General features: G+C 50.4%; 2 protein-coding genes across 5 annotated transcripts in view; one reads left to right on the top strand and one right to left on the bottom strand.

Annotated features, from left to right (window-relative positions):
• Positions 1-17,937, bottom strand: part of LOC135897576 (uncharacterized) — an 84,575-nt gene extending 66,638 nt beyond the window's left edge. Inside the window, exon 1 of the mRNA XM_065426246.2 lies at positions 17,813-17,937. The gene's annotated coding sequence lies outside the window, so the exon portion shown is untranslated. The remainder of the gene's footprint in view (positions 1-17,812) is intronic.
• Positions 1-22,784, top strand: part of Wdr37 (WD repeat domain 37) — a 184,667-nt gene that overhangs the window by 67,903 nt on the left and 93,980 nt on the right. The window lies entirely within an intron of this gene.

The raw sequence follows: 22,784 nt of genomic DNA, 5'->3' as shown, positions 1-22,784 counted from the left end.
CGTCGTCGTCGTTGGTGTATTGCACCACAAACTGAGGAGGAGGAGGACGACGCCGGCCGCCATGTCTTCGCTTGCGGCAGGTGTGTTGGTGGGGGCGCTCGAGGCGTATACGTATATCTATCTACCTGTACGCGGGGCGTCGTTTTTATGCGAGTCCCTTTTGTTTCGTGCGCGTGGTTTCATGGCGCGTCTTTCTGCCGCCGAGCATGTGTGTGCCTTGTGGAGCGCCGCGCGGATGCAGCAAGGTCGTTGCACGCGTGGGCCCCCTGCTCGATTGTTTTTTACGTCCTACGATCGGTGCGGCTCGCGGGGGCGCGCGCTGCGGCTTCGCGTGGGACTCTCTTCGTCGTCTCCGACCGGGATCGCCCCCCCCCCCCCCCCCTCTCGTTCCCCGCCCGCGCGTATACTGTGGTGGCCGCCCGAGGTTGTTGCACCTGAGCAGCCGTCGTGGCTTACTGCTGCGGCATATGGGCGTAATCCTATATACCTCATCCCTCTTTTCTTTTATTGACGTCTTTATTTTGCTGTAACTCTATCCGTCTCTTTCCCTGCGCGCTTTTAGCTCGCTTGCTTTCTTTCTCGTTTTCTTAATGTATCTACCCAAGTGTTCGTACAGGAATCTAAAATTACCGCGTTTGGCGCGAACGTGTTGTATTTCTTTTGTGGAGGGTGTTGCGTTGGCGCGATGAATATGTTTGGCCGGCCTTCCGTTGTTCCCCGCCGCCTTCCCCATCATCTTTCGCGACGCTGCGGATCTCGGAGTGGTTGTTATTCGCCCCCTTTGTCTCTCTTCTCGACGGCGGCGTGGCGGTGCCTCGGGGCGCATTCGTGTACGTATGCCCTCCTGGCTGTTGCACTTGGCGCGTGCGTCCTGCTATATAGGACCACGCAGCGTCAACTTCGCGTCCCTGATCGCGAGAACCAACCATAGCCTATACGCACAACCGTTTATTTAACAACTTTCGCATATTGCTTTTGCTTTCGTGTTTTTGTTCAATCTGCGCGCCTTTTCGTTGTTTCTGTTGCGCATGAAACGCGAAACACACGCGCGACGCCAACCAGTGAAACGCGCGCTGCTCGCGTGTCGCTGTTTGCGAAGCCGCGTTTGCGAAAGCGGAGTGTGTTGCCTCTATTGCGTTTTCGCTTTACCTGTACGTTTTTTTTTTTCCACGCCGATAGACGGCAGTGTGGAAAACGTTCGACTAAGGCGCCTCGGTTCGCTTGAGTAAACGCTTGAGGCACCACGCGCGCCACCTGTCGTGATCCCCGAAAGCCGGTGGGATCTGTCGGCTTCGGAACCGATAGCTGTATGCATAACAGCGGAATGCATACAGCGCGCGCGCGCGCGCGCGGGGCCTCTTTTTTTTTTTTTTTTGAGCTGCGAAATTGTTGAAATCTGTTTTGCTTTCTCATGTATGCTCGAGCGCCGTTCCTCCATAACGTGTCGCTGCCTCGTAACCGCCATCGTTTTTACCGTTCTTGTACCAGCCTTGTCCTCTTGAGGAAGGAATTACAATAAAGGGAACACTTGATCTGCTCGAACAGGACTTGTCGATACCTCCGAAATCATTGATGATATTGTAACTTTATTGGACATTAAATGTTATATATTTTTATGTCGGAGTACTCCCGTAGATGTTTCATTTTTCTCATTGCAGTCGTTTAGAACCTTATTCCCTTTGTTTTATGTATCTTTTTCTCCCTTGACCTTACTGCATGTCTCTCGTGTGTACTGAAACCTCTGAGCTTTCGACTCAATCCAGTGTTCCTACAGGATGCCCAGTGCTTACATCGGTTCGTGGCAAAAAAGTATATATGCTCGTGGTCAATTTTCTCAATTCACATTCGGGCGCCATTTGCAAGTTCAGAGTTAATATTCTCAAGTTACATTCCAGCGCCAGTTGTCTGGCCACGTCTGGAAGATATGCGAATTGCCCTTCCGAAATTGCAGCAGTCTTGTTATGTAGGAATTGCTTTTCATATTTCATTTCCTCTTTTCCCTTCGCCATTGGCTGGCGTGACGCCAAGTATTCGGTATCGCCAGAATCGGCCATTCGATGCGACGGGCGATAAAAAAAAAAAATAGAATCGAAGGAAAAGAATCCTTACATACCACTTCCCGCCATGGAATGCGGTATTACCATGCACGCATTCTTTCTTAAAATCGTTTTCTATACGTACTCTCGGCGACAACGAATTTCGTCGTGTCGCTAAGCGAAAGCAAGTGTATAGTACATTTCTCATTTTTACAGCACGCGGCTTTTATGTCTTATTTCTTTATCTCCCTCCCTCCCCTGCCCCCCCCCCATCTCTCTCTCTCTCTCTCATTCCGGTGGTCATAGCTCTGAGTCCTGTTTGTGAGCGCAGGGATAGCGCCATCAAGAAGCCGTCTCGGCGTGTACACAGTATCGAACAGAAAGTGCGGCTTCGCATGCTTTTGTGTCACTGCCTATATACTATACAGCGAACTCCGTGCAGTACAGCCAAATCTGTGTCCGTTGCGTCGACGGGCCAGTAACCAGAACCAAGAGGTAAAAGAGATCGCCCACTGCCCGTGGCTAATCCACTTCGACTCACTCGGTCACCGCCGGTCAGAATGGATTACGGAAGGATTACCAGCGCGGAACGGGCAGTCCCTTCCTCTTTTATTAGAGACGCACATCCAGTTCTCGTTGCCGATCGGCTGATACAATAGAACACGCTTCTAGGGGCTTAGTTTGCGCTCATCGAAGTATAAAAAAAATCGTATATATATATATATAGCGCAGACGGAACACACACATGAAAGACAGCAGGACAAGCGCTATCCTGGAGACTAAGAACAGCAGAATACGTTGTCGTTTACACTTGTCCTGGAGGGCAGGACAAGCGCTATCCCGCGCGGACAAGTGCTACGTAATTTCACACCAATGTACAGGGTATACAGGCCGCTATCCAGCAGGGACAAGGAATATATAGAGGACATGCGCGTATACGTTCTGTCTGCGTTGTCCGTGTGCCCCGCTCCCGCTGCGAGCCGTGTACATAACCCTCGCCGCACTGCACGGACTTTGTACGACAGTTTGCTGCGTCGTTGCACGACGGGCGTGCCGTCGGGCCGTATAGCGCGTCCAGTCACGCGCCGCTGCGGCCGCATAAAAAGCGTTGACGACGATGTCGGCTCTCCGCGGAAAATGACGTGCGTTGGTTGCTGCAGCTGTGCAACAACCAAGCCGCGGAATCTGCGCAGAACCTATGGGTTAACCCCCCCCCCCTCCCCCCCTTGCGTTTCACGATCGGAGAGAATTCGTATACGACGGTGATGGTGCGGGTGGGTGGACGATTGGTTGTGCGGATCTCTTCACTGGCGCTGCTATGCGTACAGTTGCGGCAGTAAACGCGTACCGCTCCGAGAGAAGATGGCGGGCCCTGCTGCGCGAACATTGTGTTTCATTCGCTGCTCTCCGTGTGGTATACCGCGTCACCGATGCTACGTTGTCGATCGCCGCTCTCGATTGCTGACGTGCTACGAGGTAGTTCGCGACGAGCGGGCGTAATCGCGTATGTGTACTTCGTGCGCAACTCCTGCTGTAAGCCTTGATTTGCCTCCGAACTTGAGAAGCTCAGCAGAAGGATATAGGTCCATTCGTGCGGATCCATTTGCGTGTGAGAGAGCATACTACATAAAGCCTCGGGCTGGATGTTCCAGGCTCGGCGTATGCGGCTATAAAGCTTCGCGTGTAGATCGCCCGAAGTAAGTTCTGCACCCCCGATCGTGGTGTGTGTGTGGGTCGTGCTCCCTAATTCGAAAGGTATGCGATGAGAAATTTGCGAATTTCGCCGAGCGTTTCTGGTTATATTTTATCTTCTTCTTTATTTATTGTCATCTCCCTCTCCCTCCCCTTCATCTTCTTTCGTTTTCTGTAGCGACCATATCTTCGAAACCATTCGATGCATGCTTTGAGCCAGCGGCGACGAGAACCAGTTTCTCCCGTTTGCTGAAACGGGACCATTGCAGGGAAACCTCTGTGTAGTTTTTGTTTTGTTGGTGAGCCGCGCGGTGCTCTGATGAAATATTTAAAAGGTTTCGCAGACCTCAAACAGCGTTCTATGCGCGGTAGTTCGGGTGAATCCGCCGTCCTTCCGCCATGTCGTCACCCCGGGAGCGGATAGCGCTGTTTGCGCAGATGACAGAAAAAGCTCCATCGACCCCTCTTTCTGTGTAAGCAGCTCTGCGCGCAGGCTTCGTTCAGCAACGCCGTCGTCTTGGACGTTTCCACAGCTTTTGTACACACGTTTCTCATTTTCGACTCCGCTCGTGAGCTAGCCGGAGAGCTTTCGATTTCTTTCCTTCCGTCCTTCCTTGCTCTTTCTTTTTGTTTGTATTTCTCTCTCTCTCTCTCTCTCTCTTTATATTGAATTAGTCGAAACTGACGAAAACGCTTTACTGTAAATTTTTCGTGGTCCTTTGATTGGGTGTCGACACGTGTGGGCGTAAGTTTTATTGAAGTTGCATGATAGCCTTGGCAACAGGGTGGGGCTAAAACATTCATTACTACGTAGAAAAGGCGTTACTGAGCCTACAAGTATGTTTATCGACACTGCCTTCGACAGCTGCGGTAGCGTATGAGGTGCAGCAAGAGAGATGTTCTTGTTTTCAGATAGTTCGATCTGCGCGTGAGGCCACGATAACACTGCCCGCAATATAGAGCTGCTTTATTATGTATATTTTTATCGCACGCATATCTCAGGTTCCAACGCATCATTACGCAACGACCTTACAGCATAATTCTCGCAAGTGAACGCTTGCTGTACGTGTTCTTGTTTTCTCTCTGTCTGTACGAAACCGACCTTTGCCACCATGCTCAACTATGCGCGTCCTCTCTTGACCTCGTCGGAGTTGCGGTGGGCAGGCAGCAGATTGCGACTGCATCTCTCAATGCCGAACGCTTATCTATACGCTCTGAATGTTATGACCGCATCGCTGAAACCGACGCGGCGCGAAAAGGTTTATCTCTGGCACGCCGTGCCGTCCTCGAAAAGCCTATATCGGGTTTTGCGCGTCCGCTACCAGCGCAAGCTTCTGCTCCCTTTCAAGGAATCGCTGCTATCTTTGTGTACAATGCGTCTAGCCAGCGATGCATCGCCAACGCGTGTCGTATCGACGCGGTTGTTGGCAGCGCGACCCCCCCCCCCCCCCCCCCCCACTCATCTCTTTTAACCGTTGAGCTGCTCAATTAGCGCTCGTCCTCTCGTCTTCTCTGTCTTTGTCCCTGCTATTTTGCGCTAGTCTTTTGAATGATGATGACACACCAACTAGCCCAGCTTTCTGCCTTGATCGTTAAGGGCCCCCTGCCGCAGAAATAAGGTGTCAGCGTCGGACGTCCTGCGAGCGAAAATTGCCGTGTATATTTCTACCACTAAAGTTGCTCGTACCTTGTCTTTACATTGTTTACAATGTTGCTCCTCGGTATTTTGACAATGACAGCCTGCAAACAAATGTCATGAAACAAAACACCGACAGCGCATGCCTTTTATGTTTAAATTTCTCAGACTGAAGCATTAAACGTGCGAAAGAATAACGGAAGATGGCCCGCGCAAGAGTCCGCTTGTCTACCAGAAAGTTCGCCTTCGTGCATATAGCGTTCGCCGCCAGCGTTTCCCAGTAAACCTTACGGTTACATTAATGTCCCTACACTTACTGCTTTGAGAAACGCAATTATATATATATATATATATATATATATATATATATATACATATATATATATATATATATATATATATATATATATATATATATATATATATTGGGACTTCAGGTTACATAAGCTGCAGCTGCTGGGAAGGTCCATTCGTGCGGATCCGTGCGGAATGGATATAGGTCCATTCGTGCGGATCCATTTGCGTGTGAGAGAGCATACTACATAAAGCCTCGGGCTGGATGTTCCAGGCTCGGCGTATGCGGCTATAAAGCTTCGCGTGTAAGTCGCCTGAAGTAAGTTCTGCACCCGATCGTGGCGTGTGTGGGGGTCGTGCTGCCTAATTCGAAAGGTATGCGATGAGAAATTTGCGAATTTCGCCGAGCGTTTCTGGTTATATTTTTTCTTCTTATATATATTGGGACTTCAGGTTACATAAGCTGCAGCTGCTGGGAAGCGCGAGATGCAGTCGGAAATCTTTGAATGCTATCGCGTTCCGCTCTTAAAGGCGAAGCTTAAGCGTCCTCCAAATTGTTTGTTTTATTTTCCTCAACTTCCGGGCTTTGTTTATCTCCTAAGAGCAACGTGAGGCAAAAGCGCCGAGGCTTTCCACGTTCGGAGGAATGTAAAGCGGTTTTCACTAAGCACGATTCTGCGTGCGATCCGACTCACTGTATACGACCTGTCGTATCAGTAATGGCACCCAGAAATTGCTGACAGGTTCCACCAGGTTGTTCCAGCAGGTTCCTACAGCGGGCTCTGCATGTGTCGTACCGTGTCTTTCTATAGCGTCTCTGCGGCGCTGGCGTCGAGGGACCCATAGAGTTTCCTACAAAATACTAGAGGGAACTCTGGCGCTAGTATCTACGTGAGCTACAATGGGAGCGGTTGTCCTAGCATGGGAATTATGGGTTTGGATTTGCCTAATTTTCGTCTTTTTGGCTTCAAACGGCTTTGTGACTATGTAAACTCGTCATTTTCAACAGTTTATTGCGTAATAAATAATTAAATAAACATCATTAAAATTGCCCGACGGCAGGATTCGAACACAGGGACACTAGTACAGAAGCCTGATATTGAAACCATTAAGCCACGGGTGCATGTATCGACAAGCGAATGAAACGCACTTATGAACTTATCGCGGGCATGCCAGTGCTTTGAGACGCTTGGCCGTTTCGATTTGGGCACATAGCAAGCTCAATCGTAGCAATTAATAGCAATTGTACGCGTTCCCGGCGTCTTCTGCACTTCGAAGAATATAGATTGTGCTGAAATATACGACAATAAGATTTATACAGCTTAATATACAAAGCCATAAGAACGTCTGAATCCATAAGCATGAAGATCAGACAAATCCATGTACTTCCCATCATTCCCATGGTAGGACAACGACTGCAGCGCCAGAGTTCCCTCTCGTAATTTTGTAGGAAACTCTATGGAGGGACCCTTAAGGTCCCTAGATAACCTTAGGCACCCCGAGTGTCTGCGCTTTAAGGTGCCGGGCACCGGTTCGTTGTGTATAGTGTTTGGTTGACGGTACCGTGGCTATGTGCGGTACCCTGGCTATGTGCGTCACACGCGCGCCGCTGTTCCCTCCTCGGCGAGCTCCGTTTTTGCACAGCTGTGCCCGGTCGGATGTGGATGCGCACTTGTGACATGACCGAGCGGCGAGCGGAGAGGGAGTTGGTCGCTCTTGCTGCAGGAACGTATCGCGGGTAACTAGATTGATGCATTTGTTCTGTGTATGAATAAATTCAAACGTAAAAGAAAAACGCGAAATCAGGTAACAGAAATTAGATGGAGATGTTGGCTGGATTAAAAGGTAACGCAGAGACCTGTTCGGTTTATATGTTAGGTTATCAGGGGAGGAATGGAAGTGTGGAGCGAGATAAGAAGGGAGTACATGGAATTACAGAGTTACAGAGATGGCTCACCATACCAAGCTTGCAGACAGCTAGCGCCATGCGTCGATTAACTGTGCGGCGCTCTTGAAGGCGTGCGACTCTCTCTCTCTCTCTCAAAACAGAAACTCGCGGTCGGAACAGCACGTGTCTAGAACGTCCTTATGAAGCTAGCATTTACGGGACGCGCCAGGGAGCGGCAGTCTCTCTCTCTCTCTCTCTGTCTCTCTCTCTCTCCATAGGCATGGATAAAGTAGTGACCTCGGCCTGTCGAGAGCCTCCGAACGGCGCCGCTCTTTCGTAAGAGCTGCTGTTATCTCGGCCATCGCGGCTGCAAGAGCTTTCGCCGAACGCGTGCACATGGATAACAGAGAGGTCGCGTATGTAGCTATGTGATGTAGCTGTACTCATCAGCCGTTGCTACTGCTGTCTGTCCGCAAAGCGCAGATTGGTGTATAGTCTTGTTCGCACCTTCGGGACGCTGGAACCTTGAAGTGCTGCCAGTTGTGACGCCTGACTTTTCTTTTGTTCTCACCCATTTCTTTTCTCTTTTCACCCCTTTAAGTAACCTCGCCACACACTCCGCTGCGAACAGGGGGGGGGGGGGGGGGGAACCCTGTGTGTTGGCCTCGAGTCGAGGACGTTCCGACGGCAGCCAACAGCTTACCGAAGCAGTGGCCTTATTTCTTTCCCGAATTCGGTTCTCGTGTTGCAAAGAGACCTCATTTAGCCACGTATACCGCCGCCCCAATCGGCTTGTTTTTGTTTGTTTGTTACTGCGGGCGCTTTTTTCCGAACCGCGCTGCATCGTTCACTGCAGTCTCTCATCTTTCTGAGTCATACACTTGTTTCTCCTCACGATGTCCCGGCCTCTCGGTATAAAGAGTGACGGGAGTGGCGCTGTGTAACCCTGGCCCTGTCGCATCGTCGTCCCTACTGAATAAGTTTCGGGTCCTTTTGTGTGGCCTGATGCATTCTCCTCTGTTTCCGCTGTATAGCACTGTCGCACAGTCTCGACACACGTTCCCTTCTGTTTATTCGCACGCCATTCCCTTATATTCCAGTTCGCCTGGCACAAACGTACATACTATGCAACATGCAGCAGCCGGCGATTATGCCGTCCCTTTGAATGCGTGGGCGTGGGCATATACCAGGACGAACAAGAAGCAAAAAAAGGAGACGTGTCGGGGAAAGGCCGTGGTTGTCAATGAATCAAATCACCGAATGTGTGTGTGTGTGTGTGTGTGTGTGTGTGTGTGTGTGTGTGTGTGTGTGTGTGTGTGTGTGTGTGTGTGTGTGTGTGTCCGCCCGAAAATCGCTGTCATCGTCCCGTTATTTTCCCGTTCTCGTCTTCCCCTTCCTCCAATCTCCGCGCGCTCTGCTCAGCCCCAGCTGTCGCAGAAACCGGCGGACAGAGGAGGGCGCAGGGCGCAAGTATATATCGACTGGACCTCGGGACACGCCCCGAGAGACTTGCTCGTGAAAGCTTCGCCGGGCTCGCCGCCCTGCATACGGGAGTGCAGAAAGGGGGAGGAGAGAGAAAGAGAAACAGACTCGCCGAGGCCTTACGCTAAATTTGAAGGTCGTTCGGCGCGGCCTCCGCCACATGTACGTGTGCGTGCGTGCGCGAGGGGAGAGAAAAAATAAAAGAGGGCTTAACCTGCTGCTTCTCTCACTTTGTTGTTTTCTGCCTCCGTCGTTTTGTCTTTTGCTTTACTCTCTGCCGTTCTGGCTTGCCGGCCCGCCCGTTTGTATGTCCGCAACGCGGGAAAGAAGAGCGGGCGAGGTCATGCTGTCGTGCGACGTGTCCCACGGACTTGTCGATTGGCGCGCGCCCGAGCTCGTCGTTCGATTGCTGCGGGTCTGAAAGGGGGGGGGGGGATGGAGGAGGCGGGACTTTCAGTGACGCAAGTGCGGGCTACGCAGGCTCGCCGCGCAAGCCGCCTTTCGTGTGCGCTTAAGTTCTTCGTGTCGAACTCGATATGGGATCACCTAGCCTGTCTGCCTGGGCGTTTTCGAGTGTCGTGTCACCCTACCTGACCTAAAATACGTTGGGATCCTGGACTCGAGCGTCGCCCTCGCAGAAAGCGTTGTCTAGAGCCCTTGTTGGGTTTATTTAAGAAACGACTGCGCTGCCAGCCTTGAATGAGCCTGACTCCTCGTCTTTCCTTTCCACTTTTCTCTTGCCCACGTGTAGGATAGCCAACGGGGTGCGACCACGGTTAATCTCAACCCGCCGTGGTTGCTCAGTGGCTACGGTGTTGGGCTGCTGAGTACGAGGTCGCGGGATCGAATCCCGGCCACGGCGGCCGCATTTCGATGGGGGCGAAATGCGAAAACACCCGTGTACTTAGATTTAGGTGCACGTTAAAGAACCCCAGGTGGTCGAAATTTCCGGAGTCCTCCACTACGGCGTGCCTCATAATCAGAAAGGGGTTTTGGCACGTAAAACCCCATAATTTAATTTTTTTTTTCCGCCTGTGCCTTTCTTCGCTCTCGTTTCCCCGTGCTTCGCCAGCCATATTGTGGTGACTTTGTGCTGACGATATGACAGCGTGTCCTTCTATATATCCTGAACGTTATTGTCCGGCACAAATGAAGCGTCGACGAGAGTGAGTGAACGTCTATGGTGGAGAAGAAAGAAATTTGTACGCTGCCGATGACCAGCTCCGCCATCTGCGAGAAAGGCCTCGAACGATAGCGGCTTCGTTGTTTGTGCTCTCGTGGCCGACGACGCTAAGGCTTACGTGGACTCCCTGTTTCGATGCACTTTTACTGAAAGTCGTTGTAACGAGAGCCTCCTTCCCAGTGACATTTAGAGGGCGACCCGAATCGCCGATTTATGGCCGCATCAAGGACCTGCCGCGCACTGACAACATCCAGCGCACGATAGATAGGGTCACCGCGTTTGCTAGCTGTGACGGGGTAATATATATAGATAAATATAAACACCGCGCGACGAAACACATCCGGTGCTCCTTTCTGCAAAACTCCGCGCGCTGTTTTGTCTACGTGGGTAATTTCTGTTTTTTTTTCACTTCCTGGAGTGCTTCCGCGTTTTCGCTCGTTTGATGAACTCCTCGCCCGCCGTGGACATCCTATTGCCCGGCCGAGGGCCTCTCTGACTCGGAAATGGCGCGCCGCCTGATGGCGAGGGACAGAAGCACATTTCACGCCGCCTCGGAAGTGCGGCGTTGTCGTTGTTTCGCGCGCTGGCCGTCGTCATTATGGAGCGCGGCTGCCATCATTTGATGCGCGCGCAGACGCCACGCGTACGTACAGAAAAGTACGCACACACGCACACGTTTTACGCAGCAGCCACGCGTATATTGGCCTCGAGCTCCACCACTGGAAAAGCTGGCGCCACCGTCGGCGTGACGTGCTAGGAGGGATCACGTGGACATAGCGGCCGCGTCGGCTGCTTCGGGCGCGCCGAAGCGAGCTGAAAACGAGTTTAAATTCCCTCGTACGCTGCGGTTTTCATTTAGTGGCAAAATTTTCCCGCTTCGAGTGTCTCCTTTACAACGCTTGAAAGCACTACAATAGGTAGTGGCTGCCTTTGAAGGCGCGCAACATGGCAGGCTACTGCTCGGTGCCGCAGGGCCGGACGCACGTAACGGAGGCCGGTGTCGGCCTTATTCACACGTAGCCGCAGGACAAGAAGGTGTGTGAAGCTTGGCTCGCAAAACTTAAAACCGGCAGTCATCGGCTACAACTCGGGTATCCAGCAAGCACAGACGCGAGGAATATTTCTGTTACGGCGCCCGGTCTGCGATGTTCTGGAAACGCGCACTGTGACGCTCGCCTGAGTCCGCTGCCCGACTAATGTCATGACGGTTTGGTCTATGAACTTGTCGATCCTATAGATACTGGCAAGTTCAGTGGAGTGGAAAGGCAGCGGTAAGAAGCACATTTAAAGAAAGCGTGGCATATGGTCATGTTTGTGTTATGAATTATTGCACTGGATTACAAAAAAGGAGCAGCGGGAAATTGCACGCTGAGAACGCGGATAAACATACAGTGCGACGCAACTCGAGAAATAGTATTGAAAGATCAAAGAATTTAGAAGAAAAAAAAAATATTGCATCGTCGCAACGGCACATCACAGTCCCCGTAGGCGTCGAAGTCTCTACAATGAAATTATTTTTGAACAGCTCTGATAGCGCCCACGCAACAATGGTTGCCTGTATACTGTCAAATGCTCATATTCTGCGGCCTAAAGCTCATGGCACTATGCGAAAACGCGCGCGCGGAGAAAGCGAAACAGTGCGCGGACAAGTATGCAGACGCGCAGTCGGTCGCTGCGAATCTGCGCGATCGCTGCATTGAGGCTTCATTCTATTACGCTCCATTTAGTTATACAAACACTATAACAACATATTTCACATAGTTTGCTCTCAGCGTTTACCTACCTTTCACGCAAGAAGCCGGTTCGGGAGACTCCATCGCGGCGACCGCGCGCAGTGGCGTTCACTGTACGTATATTCGGTAAAGAGATAGCGGCTGTAAACGATTGTGTGCTTTCAGCTTGCCCAAGATTATTATTTAGACAGTAAGAAACTTCTCTCGTTTCGAAAGTACTTATAGAAATGTCTGGGAGAGCTCGCGCGTGGTGTTTTCAGTGAGCGCTGACAGCAAAACCTATGAGGAGCGTGCCACGTGATCCCTCATACTACGGCAGCGAGGCGCTTCCGATAGAGGGCGACTCCGTAACTCCTCGCCGCCAATACTCTGGGCGCAAGCCTGACGCACTGCAGTTGCGCCCGCGCTGGCGCGCCTGCGTTACGGCGCCGCCTGTTTAGCCATGCAACGTGCGGCACGCGTTCGGCGGTGCATATGTTAGAGGCTCGGCTCCACTCGGGGTGTGAAAGTGCGCGCGCTCAGCAGGTGGGTCAAGGGTAGAAAACAAGAGGGGAGTTAAAAGGCTGGCGCCGGGGCCAGAGCGACGTGCCACAAGAGGCTGCTGGAGAAGGACTCGCAGAGAGAGAGAGAGAGAGAGAGAGGCGCGCGTGCTTCTGCCATTCCGATTAGTGGACTGTCGCACTTTGCATAATGGACGACGGGCCCCTCTGCCGCGCCTCCTCTTCCACGCAAATGCGCGAAACGCCCCCGCTGCCCTACTTCGGGCGAGAAGACGCCAGCGGCGCGGCCGAGTGCGTCTGACGAGGGGGCGGCGAGCTGTCGTCCCTTTCTTTCTTTCTTTCTTTCTTTCTTTCTTTCTTTCTTTCTTTCTTTCTTTTCTTTTCTTTTTCTTACGTTCCATTTGTGATTGCGAGCAGTTGGGTGGGGCTGCGCTCCGCGGAATATCAATAAGCGGAGTGTGCGGTAGCGCCGCACGCCGACCGTTTCAGGGTCATGCCGCGCTCTTTTTTTTTTTTCTTTCCGTTCTATTTCCCCCTTTTCGTGCCTCGCTTTGCATTCGCCAACTGGTTACTTCTCCCCGAAGGAGTGTGGGTGGAAATGATGCGCGGCTTTCGCTCGCTCACGCGGCAAAAGAGCGTCCGCGAGTTTTTTCTTTTTTTTTTCTGCATGGCCGCGCTCGACAGTCGAAAAAAGAAGCAACATATAGAATTCGACGGGGGGGCCGGCTCTGTAAACAGGTATGCGTTTCGAGCTCTATGTGAGGTGGAGAAAAGAAGAGAAACAAACATATTCGCATCGTAAGTTCTGCGGGCGCATCCTATAGCGGCGGCGAAAACTCATCGGATGAGGAGTAGCAGGCTAGAGACACGCTTTCCAGGCCGACCTCTCCTCCTTTCTATTCGTTAAAATCTACTACTACTCCTCCTCACCGGATGACGAAAACTTCCAGGAAAGCTTGACTGGATGGGGATATACGAAACTGCGCTTTTATTTATTTATTTATTTACATATACTGCAGCCCAATATAGGGTTATAGCAGGAGTGGGAAAATTATACATTACTGTACATTACACATTAAAAACACATGCACAAAAAGATGAATGATCAGAAAGAAGGGCCTTACATGTTAGATAAGTGCTTACCAGTGGTAGCTAGAAAATACTTTAGTGATAGTGAACGAATGTTACCGGGTAGAGAATTCCAAAGCTTTATTGTACGTGGAAAAAAAAATGTACTAGATTGTGTTAGTACGGGCATAAATAGGTGTTATGTTCATGGCGAGGGAGCTACGGGTACAACTTGTGTTAATACAAGTGATATAGTTACAATCAGAAAAACCAGAGGGTCATACATACATGTATGTAGGAGCTGAAAGCTCCTCGGATGAAGCGCATTGGAATCGAAAACACTTGCAGGCGACAACCTGTACTGCATACGGTAACAGACGGGCACCTCATTTTCATTTGCCCTGGGCTTCGCATTTTTGTGGCGTACGAGATTTGTGTATACAGTTGGAAATGTTGGCGTGTTGTCACGCTGACTACATTAGCTGCTTCGTGTTGCTCAGCTGCCTATGTGCACGTATGCGTTCCGCTAAATTGTTGACCGTGCATACATGAGAGAAACCTGCAGTGTGCGGACTTGCGTGCGGCCATCATTGCAATTATACCAGCTCGATTCTGCGCGCGGGCGGAGTTCGACAATGCATTGGTTCTCGTTTCTTGATTGCCTGCGTGTCAAACGTTGTTTCCGTGTATGTGATTTCGGGCCGCCCATAGTGTCGTCGCCTGTTTGCCGCATTCCAGAGAGCGAAGTGGTGCGGCTCACTCCATGGCTTATAGAAACCCCGTTGCATGTCCCTCGGTTTGCGTACGCGGTCGTCTCGTATCACGGAAGCAGTTAGTAAACGCCTCGTCTGTGAGCTAAACTCGGAAGACCGCATTTATTTTGTGTTTCTTCACTGCCTCATTTATTATCCGCTAACATCGCAGGAAAAAATTATATATATATATATATATATATATATATATATATATATATATATATATATATATATATATATATATATATATATATATATATATATATGTATATATATATATATATATATATATATATATATATATATATATATATATAATAGTATTGCGCGCACTGAAGGAAGGTATTGTTAGCACCGGCTTCCAAAGTGCTTCTTTCTATAAATGCCGTCTGCTACACGTCCAAAATGGCGCTTCGTCTGCGCGCATGCGCAAGTTTCATCAACCGTTTGCGTTGCATAACGGCGTTTGCACAGACAGCAGCCGCCCAGATCGCGCTTGCAAACGAGCGCAGCCGGTAATCCCGTGAATGAGACTAATGGGCCGTGCGTATCGCCGCCTTGGACAGCTAGGGCGCGTGCTGCTAATAATAGTCACGGGTTTCCTAACATTTAACGCGGTGCACTACTCCAGGCAGCATGTTGTACGCTATTTATGTGAAGGACTATGGCGAAAAGGCACGTGGGCGAAAAAGAAGCATAATAGTAAGCTGACGGAGCGAGCGTTCCTTTAACCGCCGTCTGCTTCTCTGTATCGCAGGGGCGTTGCAGTTGCTTGCGCAGTGTCACTATTAAAGGGACCACTATGGCGAAGAGCATGGCCTAATTCTGTAGAAGTTTCTGAAATTGCCGGATTTTTTTTTTTTTTTGGTAGCAGGTGCACGAGTTCTGTTGATGGCGCTGCGGCAGCTTTCTACGTCCATGTGCAGCACGTTAACGTATAGTTTCCGCCGGCACCTGTAGCAGGAGTGTCAGTAGAGGGAGAGCTGCACTTTGGAGCGTTCCCTTTAATAGTGGGCCACACGAGATACCGCTCTCCAGCAAGCAGTGGGCGGGAACGTTTATTAGTGTCGGTTGGGTGTCGAGTAGATATATATATATATATGGCGTCCCATGTGATTTGTTCCAGAATCTAAAAAAGAATCCTGTGCCACGTATAGCTGGATAAAACCAAGGTCATGTTTGTCAATGCTTGGAGTAAGTCCATTTTTCTTTATTTTGCCAAATTCCATGATTAGTTATTAACTTCTTAAATGTTTTGATGAGAGCAAAATTGCCAATAAAATATTGTAAGCCACCATGCAAAATTCCTGATCCGCCTTTCTGCTGCCCTATACGTGGTACATAAACGTGTTTTCCAAGCCTGAACAAAAGCACGCGAAAATTGCCGCTTGACTGGTGGCATGGCACACTCTCGTGTCCTGCGGTCTTTCTTTAACGCTTGGAAAAAGACTTTTGACAAGCGCTGGCCCACCAGCCGAAGCAATATATATCGTGCAAAAAGCAGTCTATTCTTACTTACGCATGGAATACCAACGTGCCCCGACGGCACCTTGCAATAAATTATTCGTAAAAAACGATGCGTACAACGTTTTTACTGAGTGGTAACGTCAACCATCGTTGACGTTTCATGAAACGTTGGTTCTAGTGAAGCATCACACACGAATATTTCATCGAGAACTCGCGCTATATTGTTGAGCCAATTTTAGCTCGGAAATACCAATCTATGGCGATCGCTGCGTCTCGCCAAGTTCGTTGGGCGCGTTCCCGGAAATCTCCGTAGAGTTTATACGCAGGACATTCATTACGAACTACTTATCTGAAGAAGCCTTTTCCAGGTTCTCAGTCGACGTCTAATTTGCCGTATCTGGATGGCGAGCCGGGTGCATTCACTGTGGTCATGACTCTCCGAGCGACGTCCGTTATATATGTTCTAGTGGTTCAGCCCAAGCTCCCTCTATGCGACCAGCTGGCAGTGTCTGGATTGCCATGTGATTGCCGTCGCTTCGGTAGTCTGCACGATATTGGTGCGGCTTCGTTCGTATGCGAGCACTGTGTAGGGGCTTCGGGGCATGCGCGTTCAACTCGTCATATATATATATATATATATATATATATATATATATATAGTGTGTGTGCTTCATTGTGGATGCGGGTCCATTGATCTGTATACCGGGGTTTCTTTTAATGCCGTGACCCCGTTTTGTAACCGCTCTCGCCTTTGTTGAGTTGTTCGTCAAAGCACATCCACACCGTGCGCTGTGTTTGGGACGGGCGATATATGGGAGGCTGGAAATGAACTTCCTCTTCAAAACAGGCCTCTCCATCTTTTTCTTTCTTTTAATTTTTTTTTTCTTGCGGCTTTGGCTTGTTAACGAGGTAGTCTCCATCGTGGCGACGGATGCTCTCGCGGTCTGTCCGTCCTTTTCTTTGTTCAACGTCATCGTGTCGCGGCGCACCGGGAAAACGACGCAATAGAAATTGCAAAGAAAGGTATACTCTGACGTAGTCACTAGCGCTTTGTGCGCCGCTGTGTGGAAACGGGGATTTCGTTTGAGGAAACAAGAATGTAACCATATAGCTGGCGACAACAGCGTGCAAACCTGCCGTAGTTTCTTTCCCTCTTTCTGTCCTTTTTTGTCTTTCTGTTTCTTCTTTAGGCTTTCTTTTTTTACAGTTGTTGTTGTTGGTTATCTTCCGTACCAAGCGTGTGCTGTCCGGGTAGCGCGTTCGCGCTTGCGTAATCCGTTGGTGATGTAGCGCTCAAAGGGGAAAGTTCCTTCATTGCAGCTGACATCGCTCAAAACATCGATATAGCGCTATAGGCAGTGTCCTTGAGCTACCGCAAGAGGATGTTTACGCACGTGTCTGCTGCCTTGTACCCTGAGCGGGAACGGTTTGGGCAGCGCTCGTCGACGCATACGGCAGGAACATCGGCGGCTCCTAGTGGGCACTGAAAATGTCGCGCACATGTGTATTGGATTGTACATGCGAGCACTGGCGTAGTGACAGGGGTGGCCGGCAGGTCGTGGGCCCCGGTTGCAAGGGGCCGGTGCAGGAGGGGAGGGGGGAGGGGTGCATATACGCCTGAAGACACCCGGAAATTGTTGATGTCCTCGACTTCCTCGACTACACCCGGGGGGGGGGGGGGGGGGGGGGGCGTGACAGAAGACCTATGGGCCCCGGGTGCCAGACGACCTAGCTACGCCACTGCATGCGAGCCGACGGCGCTTCGGTTATCGTGCGGAGCTCTGGCTTCGCGGGTCTTGCGACGCCGATGCTGGCCACAGGCATTGTCGACGCTGTCTTTCGCGGGCGACTCAAAGAAAACGCGGAGAAACGCGTGCTGCTGAGTCGTCCTTGTCAGAAATGTGGATTAAAGGGCGATTCCACGGGCAGGTCACTGATAAATGGGACCTCATTCGTGTTCGTCGCCTTGGCTTCTCCCAGGGAGACTTCACTCGGCACGCCGCGGCGAACAGCTGGGCCTTCGGCCAATTGCTGCGCAGACATGCGGGAATAAGGCTACGATAGTTCAGGAAGCTTACCGTTGCTCGGGTCTGCGGAGAAGTCTGGCCTCTGCAGCAGCTGCGCGTCACGTAAAAGAAGAGCCGGCGCCTCCGGGTGGCGAAGCGATGGCGAAACTGGGAGCCGCGCACGTCACCAACTGCCGTGGTCGGGAAGTGGTCTCGGTGGAGTGTCGGATAACAACGCAGAGTCTGAGAGAGCCATAGCGGAAACAGCAACCCGCGGCTAGTGTCTGCGGCCGGGCGGTCTGCGAATCTGTCTGGCGTGTGGCTCCGGAGCACAGCGGCAGTGTTTAGACTATGCCCTTCACGAGTTCCGTCCGAGGAACAGTACTGGTCGGACTGGCTGCAAGCAGAGGTGAACCGGCCGAGAGCAGCTATCAGAGAAGCACTCTATTCGGGCCAGGACCAGTGCTTGACGCCTTCGTTCTTGTCCCATGTCTTCGCTGCACCGCGAAGCCTGTTTCCTCCAACTAGCCATCATTTTTTGTCTGGCCAAGCATCCGTGGCGATCACCCAGTAGATTAAGTGCCCGCACCCAGAAGTCAGCATCATCCGCGAAACCGTGAAACTCCGGTAGGAACACAGCAACGGAATGCGGGAAAGCCGGCAAAGGGCTGCGGGAGGCGCATGGTCTCCTCCAGGCTGACTGACTGACCAGCCGCCCAAAGTGCCCGGTGCGGCGTCCGCGGACACTGCAGTGGTCGACGTACATACAGCTGCGGGAACTACCACCACCAAGAAAGTGTGGACTCCACGGAGGATCCAGGGCAGGACACAAGATCAGCGATATTTCTCGGGACACCGTCACGCTAACAAAACAGTTCCAGGATATGCGCCTTCATATATCAGACATCGAAATACATCTTGTTTGCCGCAAATTAAAACACACACAAAATGAAGGCACATAGAAGACGACGCACGGGCGGCACTAGGTGGCTTGAAAGTCGAAGTGGTCTCTGATGGGACATCCGTGCGGAGGGAAACGTGTAAGGCGTTCCCAGGCATAGAGGGACCCAAGACGGAGGTTCCAGAGCGCTTTCTCGGTGGGATGCGGAAGCGCGGCTCAGCCGATGGCTGATGTTTCAACAGAACTATTTCTTGTCCTAGTTGTTGCTCGCTGAAAGACGTGTTTCCTTGCCGCAAATTAAAACACACACAAAATAATAGGTTTGTTAATAGCCTGCGCATGCGTGTAAGGGTATATATTCCTAGGTCAGCCAACACCCAAAATAGAGAGCTTTAGATTAGGGGGACGCAAGCCTTGTGGCCCGTTAGCTACTGGCCCGTTACTGGCGTTGTGGCCCGTTAGATACTGGGCCACGGTACTGCGCATGCGCAATACCGTGGCAGCTAACGCTTTGGGATTATTGTGACTTGGGGTCCCAAGACGTGGAATCTACTTTCATCGTGGAGGAGCAAAGGAACGTGAGGCTGGGTCCGATACTCGGGACGTTTGACAAACACGTTTATATTTACTTATTTGCAAGGAAATTCAAAATAATACAGAAAAGGTGCATGATCAAGTTGTAGCAGCCGATGACTCTCGCTGTCCGTTGCTCCTTTTAGGCCCTGCGTTGTCATTGTTCAGTCACTTTCCCCAATCCGGCGTCAGGAGAACGATGACATCAGGTCCCACCAGTCCGGAGGTCGGTTGCCCTTACCCTCCGAAGGGAGCTTTGTCAGAAACTCACGCGCATCAATGGGCACGTGAAAGTATATAAAAAAGTATCAAAAGTATATAACAGCTGTGTCTTACCAGTACTCACCTACGGGGCAGAAACCTGGAGGCTTACGAAAAGAGTTCTACTCAAATTGAGGACGACGCAACGAGCTATGGAAAGAAGAATAATAGGTGTAACGTTAAGGGATAAGAAAAGAGCAGATTGGGTCAGGGAACAAACGCGAGTTAATGACATCTTAGTTGAAATCAAGAAAAAGAAATGGGCATGGGCAGGACATGTAATGAGGAGGGAAGATAACCGATGGTCATTAAGGGTTACGGACTGGATTCCAAGGGAAGGGAAGCGTAGCAGGGGGCGGCAGAAAGTTAGGTGGGCGGATGAGATTAAGAAGTTTGCAGGGACGGCGTGGCCACAATTAGTACATGACCGGGGTTGTTGGAGAAATATGGGAGAGGCCTTTGCCCTGCAGTGGGCGTAACCAGGCTGATGATGATGATGATGATGATGATGATGATGATCAGTGGGCACAAACCAGGGACGGGGGGGATGTACGCTGACCCCGATCGTGAACTGACTCGGTCCCCGGCGTGGACGTGCCAATTAGGGCGGCTGACAGGTGATGGACCGTATCATTGCACTGACCGCGCCTCTGGCGTGGACGTGCCAATTTGTGTGGCTGACACAAGGAGGTTACAGACAATTGCAGTTTTTATATAACCTCCTTGGGCTGACAAGGGATGGCCGTATCCTTACTAATTGATCAAACCTTTCCTGACCGAGGTATCCCCCTGTTGGACATATATCATCCGTTTTGAGGACCATTCTGACGAGGCCGTTGGCCTGTTCCCCATAATCGCGTTATCCGTGACCGGAGGTTGTCGCGGGGTGAACGGCCGATCACAAGACGCTGCGTTCGGCTGGGTGCCTTCGGGATCGGCTAACGTCGTAGGGCTTCTTCCTGGCGTTAAAGAAAGAAAAAAGGAAGTAGTTATATTAAAATAAACTGTCGTAGCACTGCCGCCGTTACACTATCGTCGTCGTCTGGCTTCTGCTTCTGCTGTCGCACGTAGGCTGTCGTCAAACACAACTGCTTGTTTTTACAGAAGCACGCTGGTCCATCTAGTAACCTTTGGAAGAACTCTAAACGGTGATGCAAATACACTCTTGAACAAATGTACACCATTTGGGGTGTATATTTGCCACACAACAATGATCGTCATTTGCCTTGCATGCGTTTCCTTTCTCGAAAACGCTGCGCCCGCTAAAATGATTCGCATAACATCGATTCCCATTAATGCGCGGGTCAGCATCCCCCCCCCCCCTCCATATTTTGTTGGTGTTTTTGTTGTTGTTTCTCGCGGAGACTCGGAAATAACTTATCCGGCAGGCGAATGTTTAGTCGAATGAGAACTGCCACGTGAAGTTGCTTCATTAAATCGAAAAACATATAAGGGGTGATCATGTTTAAGTTTTACAGAATGTTTAAAGATTGCCTGTGGCAGATGCAATTCTTTTCCTTGAGTTGGATCATTCCAAGAGGCGGACATGACCAGCACAATCAATGGAAACACGTGCACATTGAACTAATTAACGAAAATGCATGAATTAACTTGTTTATAAATTATTTATGGCACATATCGCAATTTAAGAATTGTAGTAGGTGAGTTTGCAAGGCGTATCCACTTGAAATGAATGTCCCGGATGACGCCAGTTTCGATATATTACTTCCCACTCTGTGGGACGAAATACAAGGGCTTTCCGATTGTTTTTGTGCTCCATTGCATAAAAAGCGTTTTGTTTACAAAAGTGGAACAACAGGGCATTTTTACAGAGTTTGATGTCGCATATCTCCAAACTGGTGTAAGTCTGGAAACTTATTCCAAGTGGATATGCCTTGCAAATCACTGGCGACAATTAGTAAATTGCAGTATGTACTGCAACGTGATTCATTAGCAAGTTAATTAGATTGGTAAATTAGTTGACCATGTATCTCGATTTCTCGTGCAAGTAATAATGTTGGTCTCTCAATAATCCAGCTCATAGACTATAATGGTTATCGGGAACAGGCTCTGTTAAAGAAAGGCCCATAAAACGTATGTAATCACTCCGTTACTTTCTTCCTCTCCTTAACGAAAGTGTTCTACTCAAAGCAAAACGTTATACCGAAAATTTCTCTACGCAGAGGTCTGGTAAATTGAGGTTGCACAGGTGCGGCGGTAGGGCTAGATGAATGAGGGCGCGCTGCCTTAGCTGCACAGCCACCGCAAAAAAGTGCTCACTGCTCTACGCCGACGAGACGCCATAGAATTGCTGCCGGCAGGTGTTCAGAGAGCGCATCTAAAGTGGAGCGCCTGTCTGCGGTCGCCGGATGGCGACAAGTTTTTGACCCGGAAGAACGAGAATAATAACGCGGGCAGACAGAAAAAGAAAGTTGCTCTCTCTCTCTCTCTCTCTTTGCTTTACTTGTTTATCCGAGGCGTACTTAAGGCCCAGTGGAAGCAGCAACTTGAAACGGCGCTCCCTGTTTCAGATTGCAGCTCGAGATTGCAGCGCGGGTAGTCGAGGACTTCCTATAGAGCGGGGAGGACTTCTGTGCCTCTTGACACTTGACGCGGCAGGACGACGGAAGGTCGCTGTCTGGGATAATGACGAAAAGTGCAGCGATCTCACAATTCTCGCAACCTAGCCTAACCTAATGCGGAACAGCAGGGTTGCCAGCTGACGATATGAGGGTTTGTTGGTGCGCCATCTTTGAATGTTTCGCATGGTGTAGCACGAGCAGGAAGACTGTGTATACGACACCAGAAAAGCGTATTAACACACGTGGAGACCTGTGTGCGCTGTTCTCCATCGTAGCCCTATAGGAGTGAGGATCAACGGCGAATATCTCGGCAACCTTCGGTTTGCAGATCACATTTTACTGTTCAGCAACACTGGGGACGAATTATACGACAAACGGTTGAGGACCTTAGCCGAGAAAGTGTAAGCGTGGGGTTGAAGATTAGTGTGCGGAAGACAAAGGTAATGTTCGATAGCCAGTCAGGCTCTAGAGTATGTACAGGAGTACGTTTATTTATAGGACATTTATACTCGCAGGGGACCGTGATCATGAGAAGGAAACTTACAGAAGAGCAAAAATGGGTTGGTGTGCATACGGCAAACATTGCCAGATACCGACTGGGAGCTTTCCACTGTCGTCGAAAAGAAAACTATACAATCGTAGCTTTCTACCGGGAGTAACATGTGAGGCAGAAACTTGGAGGTTAACAAAGAAGCTGAAGAACAAGTTGAGGACCGCGCAGAGAGCG

This window comes from Dermacentor albipictus, chromosome 4, assembly GCF_038994185.2.
Source record: "Dermacentor albipictus isolate Rhodes 1998 colony chromosome 4, USDA_Dalb.pri_finalv2, whole genome shotgun sequence".
NCBI classification, from domain to species: Eukaryota; Metazoa; Arthropoda; class Arachnida; order Ixodida; family Ixodidae; genus Dermacentor; species Dermacentor albipictus.
The sequence above is the reverse complement of the archived record's forward strand: the minus strand, read 5'-3'. Positions and strand labels throughout refer to the sequence as shown.